This window comes from Durio zibethinus, chromosome 9 (genome assembly GCF_047325235.1).
Source record: "Durio zibethinus cultivar Kanyao isolate XHJ-2024 chromosome 9, ASM4732523v1, whole genome shotgun sequence".
Taxonomy (NCBI): Eukaryota; Viridiplantae; Streptophyta; class Magnoliopsida; order Malvales; family Malvaceae; genus Durio; species Durio zibethinus.
Genome location: NC_143170.1, coordinates 9,943,007 through 9,954,095, shown reverse-complemented (window position 1 = coordinate 9,954,095; position 11,089 = coordinate 9,943,007). Strand labels below are relative to the sequence as shown.

At 31.3% G+C, this 11,089-nt stretch overlaps 2 pseudogenes; both read left to right on the top strand.

Moving 5' to 3' along the window:
• The first annotated feature begins 267 nt into the window (after positions 1–267).
• Positions 268–1,536, top strand: LOC111316937 (alpha-1,3-arabinosyltransferase XAT3-like; annotated as a pseudogene).
• A 132-nt stretch (positions 1,537–1,668) lies between these two features.
• LOC111303149 (palmitoyl-acyl carrier protein thioesterase, chloroplastic-like) lies at positions 1,669–3,007 on the top strand (annotated as a pseudogene).
• The last annotated feature ends 8,082 nt before the right edge of the window (positions 3,008–11,089 follow it).

Here is an 11,089-nt window from a genome sequence, read left to right as displayed (position 1 = left end):
TCTATACAAAGTATAGCAGCTTAGCACTTGACATTCTTGGTATATGGGTGAGAAAATCATGTTTGATACAATTTTTGCTAGAAGCTTTAGTCGATCTGACCAAAAGAATCTTTTATATGGCGCATTTCTTGGTTGTTTGCTCATTGCATTGAGCTTCTGCCTTGTTTTCAGGCCTTACTCGGGTCCTCTATCAATTGGTGTGTTCCCAAATTCCCTTTTTTTTTCCTCTTTTTCAAGACAATTTGGATTAGCCTGGTTACTAGCTTGCTGGTGATCTGTGCGATTGTTACTAATTTACATGATTTTGCCATTGGTTTTTCATTTTCAAGGTTTCAATTCTGTACCAAAGAGAATGAAGCTAGTGTGCAATTCAGAAAAAAGATCAAATTTCTGTGAGATCACTGGAGGAGATATAAGGATTGATGCAAAGTCCTCTATTGTTTTTATATCTGCTTCACCCCAGGAAAGTGTGGTGGAAGAAAACTGCTCTCGGGTTATCAGACCTTATGCTCGAAAAGAAGATGAATTTGCAATGAATATGGTGAGGAAATGGTCAGTAAAACCAGTGTTGAATAGCAATGCGATCCCTCAATGCAATCAAAATCACAGTGTTCCGGCCATCCTCTTTTCTCTTGGAGGGTATTCAGGAAACAACTTCCATGACTTCACCGAGCTCGACTGTTTGATGGAGAAGTCAAGTTTCTTATTACCAATAGAAATCCATGGTGGATTAAAAAGTTCCAAATTTTACTGCAAAAGCTGTCTAATTACGAGGTCATTGACATTGATAATGAAGAAAACATTCATTGTTTCACAAGTGTGATTGTTGGTCTCAAAAGTAGTCCTCAAGAGCTGAGTATTGACCCTTGGAGATCACCATATTCAATGAAAGACTTCAAGAAGTTTTTGAGAAGTGCATACTCATTAAACAAGGCTACCGGGATCAAAATGGAGGATGATGGGAAACAAGACCTCGGATTCTCATCATTTCAAGAAACAGAACAAGAACGTTTAGAAATACACATGAAATTGCTAGAATGGCAAGAAACTTGAGCTACGAAGTACTGGTAGCGGAGGTTGACAGTAATGCACAAAGATTTGCTGAGATTGTGAATTCTTGTGATGTTATGATGGGAGTTCATGGAGCTGGACTAACCAACATGGTTTTTCTTCCTGAGAATGCAATTTTGATTCAGATAATTCCTTTTTGGAGAGGTGGATTGGCCAGCCAGAACTTCCTTCGAAGGGCCTTCCAAGGACATGAACATAAGGTATTTAGATTACAAGATTAGAAAAGAAGAGAGTAGCTTGATGCAACAATATCCACCGGAGCATGGGGTTTTAAACAATCCATCCTCCATCTGGAAACAGGGGTGGTTGGCATTCAAGGCAGTGTATTTGGACAAACAGGATGTCAACCTTGATGTCAATAGGTTTAGACTCACTTTGCTAAGAGCTCTTGAGCTTCTACACAAGTAAATTAATATTGATTTGGGTCTGCATTTCAATTTTTTCAAATTTAGTTTCAAGTAATTCAAAATAAACATTATATATAAGACGAAAGGGATACATAATACTATTGCTATCAATTAATTAAATTTTTTTGTTCAAATGGAATAAAAAGTTTATGATATCTAATAAATATTTGTAATATTGAACAACGGCTTTATGCTACTCTATCTAGAATGCTCTTGCGTGAAGGACACTGTTGTTTTTCCTACAGTAGCAATAGCTGTTTTTGTTTCCCAAGTGAAGAAATGCCTAAAATGTTCTATCTTTTGTGATGAGTACGTAGGAAACAGCGTTGAATCATGTCTGCGTTCTAGTACCTCTTGGTGACGGATTTGGTGCCACAAGTGGGATGGTTAGGAATAGTCTCATTTGGGGTGGTAAAAAGGATGCAGCTTCAAGTTGATCAGTATCCAACCTGGTGAGTTCTCTTGCATCTGATCCAACCCACTATTTGGGGGAATCACCCCTCAACTTGGAAGCATTAAAATAACTGATCGACTGGGTCTTCTGAAGGGGTGAAGTAATGGAGGTTGACACATGGGTCGGGGCATCAGGGAAAAATGGGATGAGCCAGAAGAAGTTAGAGATGAGATTTCACCTTGGTTTATTGAGAAGAATGCAATTCAAGAAGAAACTCCTGAAACTATCAAAAAATTAGACAATACCAGAAAGTACATAAACGGCAAACTTAAGGTAGATCCCTTCCTCTTTATTTTTCTCTTACAGAACCCAATTCTTGATGCCTCTTGCTTCATCTGCAGGTAATTCTAGCACATTTTTCCGGTTGTGCATTGTATAAGTAATTCTTGAGCTAAGGACTATTTATCAACAAAAAAGAGGAAATGCATCTTTCATGCATGCAGCCTCCTCACATAATTTCCACTCTTCTAATTAGCTCAAATAATTCCATTAATATATAACTGTACATGCAGACAATATTAATTTTTTCAAATCATAATCCCAGTAGAAACTCAGGCTGTAAAAATAGAAAAGCATCTGATTACAGTAACTCTTCTTGTGTGTAGCCCAAGAGGACTGACTTGGACATGAACCACCACGTCAATAATGATAAGTACGTGAACTGGATGCTTGAGGTGAACCACATACATCCCACAAACTATGCTTAGGTTCCAACCTCAATAAAAGAAACAAAACATAATATCATAATTTTGAAATTTTCTACCACTGCTCCTACAGACCATCCCTGAATTTTTTTCTCGAGGGCTATCAACTATGCAGTATCACACTGGAGTATAGAAGAGAATGCGGAAGTTCCGATACGGTTCAATCTCTGTGTCAACCTGATGAAGATAGAGAATTGCAGGATGGAGTTCAAGATGATATCGGTAAAAATTGCAAGGAACATTTACGGGCATCAGAGATAGAAGGAGATGCATCCCCTAGCCGACCCCCAATATGCGTTACACATCTCCTCCGGCGGACTCCACAACTGGAGATTGTGGGAGGAAGAACCACATGGAAAAGAAAACCTTAGGCTATCCCACCGAGAAACCTACCAATAGCCACTACCAATTTCAGCCAGGGTTCTGACTCATCAGGAGCATCAGTGAAGGTAAACTTAATGAAAATGCATCTTACGTGTTTCAGTTACAGCAGAAACAAAAAATATATGCCACAATTTTTTTCTTCTTACCATAAAAGAGTACCACAATCTTGCAAGATGGGCTTAAAAAAGTACTAAACTAGCATTTGCACAAATAAAATATGCATGAGTAGCCAGCGGAGGATCTAAAATTTTTTTAGGAACATCTAATTATAATGTTATATCGTATAGATCCGTGAATCTATCGTTAAATTTAATTTTAAAGAGTCGCCACCAAATATTTTTATTTAAGTGTTTAACTACCTGATCGAATCTGTCTTATTTAAATAAGAGTCTCAAGATTGACTTATCTTTAAATAGTATATTCTAATCTACGAAATTATATTTAAGTTCAGGAGTACGGTTACATGTAAAAAAGTTTATAATACCTACACAACATCCATCCCAAATGTGATACTAGTTTGATTTCAAATTATCAAAGCCGTAAAGTTTCTTTGTAATTTATCAAAAATTTTAATTATTGAAAATTGATCTTAAAATTACTCAAATAGTTTGGTAACAATTTAAAATAATTTTTTCACCTTAAGAGTATTTATGAAAACTAGTGTCCCATTTGAAGAGGCTTTGTCATCAAATTCATTAAATTTTTTGTTAGAAAAAAATTAGTAAAATCCTCCAATAATTTGGTAAGATTTACTTTGATACAGATCTCCAAAATAGTTTTGTGAGATTTTGTTGTAAAGATTATTTCAGAAGATTCATTAAATCTTCCAATAATCTAGTAAGATTTAAAATTCAAATTCTCTAATAGTTTGTAAGATTAAAATAGAATAGTTTATTTTTTTATAAAAGTTTATTTATGAAATTCTCTAATTGTTTAGTAGAATTCATAAATTTATTTTTGGAAAATATTTTTTTGTTGTTTTTTAATGAATAAAAGAAAATTCATAAAGGCATTTTAAAAAACTTTTGTTCAATTTAAAATAAGTCAAATAATAATAATAATAATAATAATAATAATAATAATAATAATAATAAATCTTAAAATAAAATAAAAAGTGAAAATGAAAACATAAAATAAAATGAAAAAAGAAAAGGAAATACCAACGATCAGGTTAGGTTTTACATGTGGGCAACACGAGGGTCAACCGGGTTGGGATGAGTCAACCCCTTTGCCAAAATGACACTATTTCAATTGTGTATAAAAGTCAACAAATTGGTTTTTTCTTCATAACACTCTTCCCTAATCTTTCTCTAGAAACTTTCTCTCTGCCTTCTCTCTAGGGAATTCATTAGGATTCCTAAAAAATCCAAGAACATAGCTATAGATACCAAGTTTCGACATCGAGAAATTCAACTAGCTACCGAAACCTCAAACTTTTCTAGAAAACAACCAACAATTGTAGACTTCGGTCACCGTTTTTTCCTCCAACCACTGTTAACCCAACCCAAAAAATCAGACCTCACAAAAAAAAAAAACCCAAAAATTCAAACTTTCAAATAAAAACCCAACAATAAACCCAGAATTTGAATCCAAACCCAAAAATTTAAATTAAACCCCAGCAATTCAAGCCAAAACTAAAATAAACCTACCCAGAATTAAAAACATAAACCCAAAGATGTAAATCAAACTTAGAAGTTCAAAATTGACTTTAGAAACACCCAAAAAAAAAAACCTCAATCCTAGAAATTGTATGAATCAAAAACTCAAAAAAATAAAAAGCCCAAAAGGATTCTCCAAACAAAATCCAAACCCAAAAAAATTTTTCAATGCTTCAACAGTTGGAATTTGCTTATTGCTGTCTCAATTCATTCCCCCCTTTGTTTGTGATTAATTGTCCATTTTATAGGGATTCAATTCCACAAAATCTAGGATTTTATGTGATTTTATTGTGAATTAATTCTATAATTAATACCAATAATTTTTTGAAATCATCTTCATTTAATTTTGTTAAAACTTTCCTTTTTTGTTTCCTAACCATTTTTCTTTTTTTTTTTTTTTACTTTTTTTGACTTTTTTGAGAAAAATGTAAAATTAAACCAAAAGTTAAGTTAAATCAAATTAAAATTAATTTTTTCTCATTGGGCCCAACTAATGGTTGAAGCCCGTTTTTTATTCTAAAAAAATTTTGGGACAAAATTAGATGTCTACAGTTGCCTTTCTTTATGCAATTTTTGTGGAACAAAAATTATGCAAATATATAGACAATCATTGTGTCTTGTTTAATCAAGGATCCTCTAAGTAGAGGCATGCAAATTTTTAAAAAATAAATTAAGAAATGTGCTCCTCTAAATAGAGACTCAACAAATTTTAAAAAAACATTAATTGGGAAATGTCAAAAGATATCAAAATTTTTAGCTTGAAATCCAAAGATTCATAATTGAAAATTTAAGGTTTCACAAAACTACAAAGATTCATAAGGTTCCATAACAAATATTGAAAGATTTTAAGACTCTAAGATTTACAAAAATATTTGCAATAATTTCAAAATTCGCAAGGATTCAAGATTCGTAAACATTTTTAAATTTGCAAAAATTTCAAGTTTCGCAAAGATTCCAAAAGTTTTTAAATGATTCAAGATTCTTAAAGGTTTCATATTCACAAATATTTTAGATTTGCAAGGATTCCAAGTTTCGTAGAGGTTCTAGATTCGCTAAGGTTCCAAATTCACAGGGATTTCAAATTTCGCAAAGATTTTAAATTCATAAGATTTCAAGTTTCACAAAGATTTCAAGCTTGCAAAGGTTTCAAAAGTTCGTAAATGATTCAAGATTCCCTTAGGTTCCAGATTCCTAAAGTTTCAAGTTTTGCAAAGATTCCAAATTTGTAAGAGTTTTAGTTTTGCAAGAACTCAAAGATTCACAAAAGTTTCAATTATTTACAAGAATCTAAAGATTCATAAGAATCCAAAGATTCACAAGAATTTCAATTTCGTAAGAATAGAAAATTTGCAAAAAACTTAAAATTTGCAAAAATTCAGTTTCGCAATAATGAAAAATTCACAAAAATTCAAATTCGCAAGAATTTTTAGATTCATAAGAGATTCAGGTTCACAAGAATTTCCATCATTGTAACGATTCACAAACAATAATTCACATACAAGATTCAAATATTCACTTTCAAAAATTTTTATTAGTGATTCACATTCAAAATTTAAAGTTTTATATTTGAAAATTTCATGAATTCACATCAAAGGTTTCAAGGCTTGCATCCAAACTTCAAAATTCTCATTAAAAAAATTTCAAGGTATCACATCCAAAAGTTAAAGATTTACCTTCGAAAAATTTAGAGATTCACATTGAAATTTTTAAAATTTCACATTCAAAAACTTTAATATTTCACAACCAAATTTTCAAAAATTCTCATATGAAAAATTTCTAGGTTTCACATCCAAATTTTCAAAGATTCACATTCGAAAAATTTTAGAGATTCACATCTAAAATTTTAAATGTTCACATTCAAAAAATTGTAAAGATTCACATAAAAAATTCACATTCAAAAGATTAGATATTCACATCCATAGTTTCAAAGGTTCTTTTTTCAAAAACTTTATGGCTTCACACCCAAAGATTCTCATTTGAAAAAAAAAATTTAGGGTTCCACATCCAAAAGTTTCAAAGATTATCATTTAAAAGGCTTTTTTAAACAAAGGTTCTATAATTTTAAAAGTTTGGAAAGTTTGTCAACAAAAAATCTCATCATGAAAGATCTTCCTTATTTGAGGATTCAAAAATAAAAAATTTTCTCCAATCAAAGTCAAATTCTTCTATGCGACAAATGTCATGATAATAATGCAACTGCCTTCTAAATGATGCAAATGTCACAATCCAGATTTTCACTAAATGATACAAATACAAATGCCATACTATGATTCAAATATTCTCTATATGATGTAGATGTATGCCCTAGCCATGATGCATATATAGTTATCAAGGATTTAAATACGATGTAAACATGATATATGTAATGCAGATGTCACTAAATCAATGTTATGAAATTCTAATTATGGTAACAAGATTCTCAAGACTCCATTAATAATCTCAAAACCAATTTTATCAATTGATCCATATTATTTTTCACATCTAGTCTCAACCCACAGGTTATATTAACCAATCCATTACTGTGTTCATTACTGGTTCATTTCATCTTTTTAGGTTTCTTTCACTTTTATCATCTTGGATTTCTTTCAAAATAATGAAAAAAATCTTTTACGGACGTTGTCATTCACTTATTTATCACTATGCTAATTCATGAAAAATATGATAAATTTCTTCAATTCATTTAGGGAATGCAAACTTGGTAAAAACTAAGAAAACTGGGTCTTCATTATTGAAAAAAATTATGGTTAATAACAACTCAATGAAAGCAAAATGCTATGACTATGTAAATGGGATATTAACATTCAGAATAATGATTGTTCAAACAATTTTGAACTCTAACTCAGAATTTTCTTTAAAAATCTATCCTTAATCTTTGAGCCAATCATTATCTTTATTCTTAGGATCCTTATATGAAGCTATTTTTTCATGTTTTCATCTTCACTTAAACATCCCTTTCGAGTTTTTAGTTTAAGTCTTCTTCTTTTTTGCATTTTTTTGCACATACTCTCTTCATTTTTTTTTTATTTCCTTTTCTTTTGGTCCATCAATGATAGTAAAATACTAAGTAATCCAATGACAAATTTTTCTTAGTTTAATTCATGATTCTTCAATTCGAGTATTCACATGCAATCAAAATAGTCTTTTAAAAGACATAATGTAGGCTAAAGTAGAGGGTTATGAAAGAAATGGATAAAATAAGTCCAAACTATATTTAAAAGGTAATCAAAACCAAAGATCATTTTTTTCATTTAGGGCACCTTGACATTTTGTCCCATCAATTTCTTTTTTTTTCTCTTTTTTTTCTTTTTTCCTTTTCATCATTTTTCAAGAAAATTTTAAGTATAAAAGGGCTTTGTCCCTAAAATCACTAAGGATAAACAAGCTTCTTAAACTTTGCTTCTAGTGTGGAGTGATCACTAGCTAAGGTTACTCAAAAGAAAATTTTAACAAACTCAAATAAGGTAGCAAAGGATAATTTTGCTCCTTTTATGAAAGGTAGAAGAAAAATGATCGTTTATCATTTCAAACATGAATACTCTTAATGAAGAACATTTATTGACTAAGAATAAATTTGTGAATGGACAATTATAAAAATCATGTATTACATCACTTTCACCTTTCAATAATCAAAATTTTTCACTAGATTTATCTTATTTTACTCAGTAGTCTCAATGAATCAAAAATCTCAATTTATCAATCCTATCATTATGAATGATGTTTTCAAAATCGAATCATGATTTATTGTCAAGACTGTGTGAACATTCATTATTTGAAATCAATGAATGGATATAGGGAAAAGATGTGATAAGGCAAAAGTATATAATAGTAATTCACACGAAAGAGAAAATATCATGAAAATGCATCATATCCTCATTTTTATTAAAATGATAAAAAATACGATAAAATTCAAATACATAAAAGAGATCTATATTCTTAAGAAATCTTAAAATGATAAGCAATTCTAATCAACCTTCTCAAAATTATGCCTTTAGGTGATCAAACAAAGAGTCTTTCTGGATATTCAGCTTTTCTAATTCGTTGAAACTCACCGAGCTTGCTCAAATCAAACTTTGCACCTTATGCTTGAAAGTAGGGCAAGTTTTTATAGAGTGATCCATATTCCCATTATGGTAATCATATGTGACATTAATATTCTACCTTTAGGATAAAGTGGCTTCAATGGTTTTAAAAGAATTGAGGTTACTAGGTCATTCTTGACCAATTTTGAGAATAACGTAGTGTAGGTTATAAGGATAGAAATAATGTGAGCTCTCTTTCGATTGTCCTTGGATCTTTTCAAACCACTTGTTTGATTGTTAGGCCTTGAAACTAGTGTGGTGACAACATTAGGCCCATATATAAATGCTTGAAAGGTTGGTTAATAAGGGCTTAGGTTGATGTTATTTTTGGTTAGGTAATGAGTCTGGTAAGGGACTTGTGCAATATTATTGATTGCCATGTAGTAAACAAGATGGACATATGGTGGATATAGAGTATAACTTCTAAATTGTTGCCCCTGAAAACTCACACCTGGATTTTAGCTTTCTTTTTTTTTAGGCATCCCTCTTATTTTTGGTATCGTTGGCTTCTCATTTTTTAAACCTGCCACTTTTTGTGGCATTTTTAATAATCTCCTATGAGATTATCATGTCAGCAAAGTTTTTAGTCACATTTCCTATCATCTTTTCATAATAAAGCGATTTCAAAATACTTACAAACAGAACTATTGTCTCTTTTTCGATCAATGGTGGTTAGACTTGAGCAGTTATGTCCCGTTATCTCTAAGTGTATTCATTTAATGACTCAGTCACCTTTTTTTTTATACTTTACAAAGAAAGATGATCAAAAGCCATATCTATAATATAACAATATTGGTTGATGAAAGAATGGGTCAAATCTTTTCAAGACTAGGTGTGGGTCCTATCTAACTGGACATACCACCTTGCAACAAAACTAGTTAAACAATCTTGGAATATATGCATGAGTAACTTCCCGTTACTGACATAAGCTGCTATCTTACGATAATACATTGTCATATGTATGATGGGGTATTTTATACTATCATATTTTTCAAACTTCGATACTTTAACCTTTGAGGGTATCACTATATCTAGTCCCAAACAAAGTCCAACAGCATCTCGTAAAAATCAATACCTTTCATAGCTTGCAATCTCTTATCGAGCATGTTCATTATGTGATTAGCTTTAAAGTCCTCAAAAAATTCAGCTTCTTTCATTTTAAATTTCTCTCTTAAATTATCTAAATTGAAGACTTAGACCGATTCAACTACCTTTTCATTTAAGGTAAGATTGATATAGTTTTAAGCATTCTTTTGGCTAGATGTAAGTGGCATTCTCGAATAATTATAGCTTGGAAATGCAGGCTGTTATGGTGGAAAGCTTTGAGTGGATTAGGCCTAATACAAGCTATAACTTGAAGGATACAGTGGATTAGTAACTTCATGCGAAACGTCTTCCTCTATCATTTCTCCTTTATTCAAATTGCCCAATGCCTCAAGGATTTGTTCAGCTCTCCCTTAATCTCCCTTTAGGCCTTTTTTAATTTCTCAACATGGTTTGCATTATCTTATTCTATTTTTTTAGCTTGCACCTGAGTGTAATACTAGTGTTGAGCTATCCTCAAACCTTTATTTTCCACAATTATGACATAAATTTAGAATAATGTTTATGAAACCATTATATTATGCATAAGAATGAATGCAAAAAATGCATGAATGCAATAAAGAGAAGCTACCACATAACAATTATTATAAAAAAAAATCTTTATTAAATTAAAAGTTATTTCTAACCAAATCTAATCTTAAATCCTTAAAAAGTTTAGAATTTACTGAGGAAAAAAATCTCTAATTTATCGATACTAGCTTTGCATTTCATTAAGGAAATCTAGCAATTCTTGGCAATGTGCTCCTATTGGTGGCACCTGTATTTTTCGATCTTTAACTTTTTCTGTCATGTTTTTGGCTTCGTAAATAGCCACAGTGATTTGGTCAAGTAGGGACTCTAACTAGTTATGCTTTCTCATATATGCCTCCTTTAATTACTTGCACTCTTCATTCATGGCTCCCATTTGTGTTTCTATTTCAACCACAACTCCATTTAGCATTTAGAAGTGCCTTTGTGCCTTAGAAAATGCTTCTTCCTTTTCTTGTAGCTTTGCTTGCAATTGTCCATTTTCTTTCAAAAGTTAAGCCAGTTCTCGATTGGTGGATAACCATATTGTGTTAAGGTCAGCAAACAAATTCTTCCATTCATCATTTTCTTATTTAAGTGCTTGAATTTCCCTTTTTAGCCTTTTGTTTGCAAGCTTCAATTCTTTGGACTTCCTTTTTAGGTCGGTAGAAGACTTTGCTAGGCTTTTCATAGATGTAATGTAGCTAAAACTTTCCTTTTT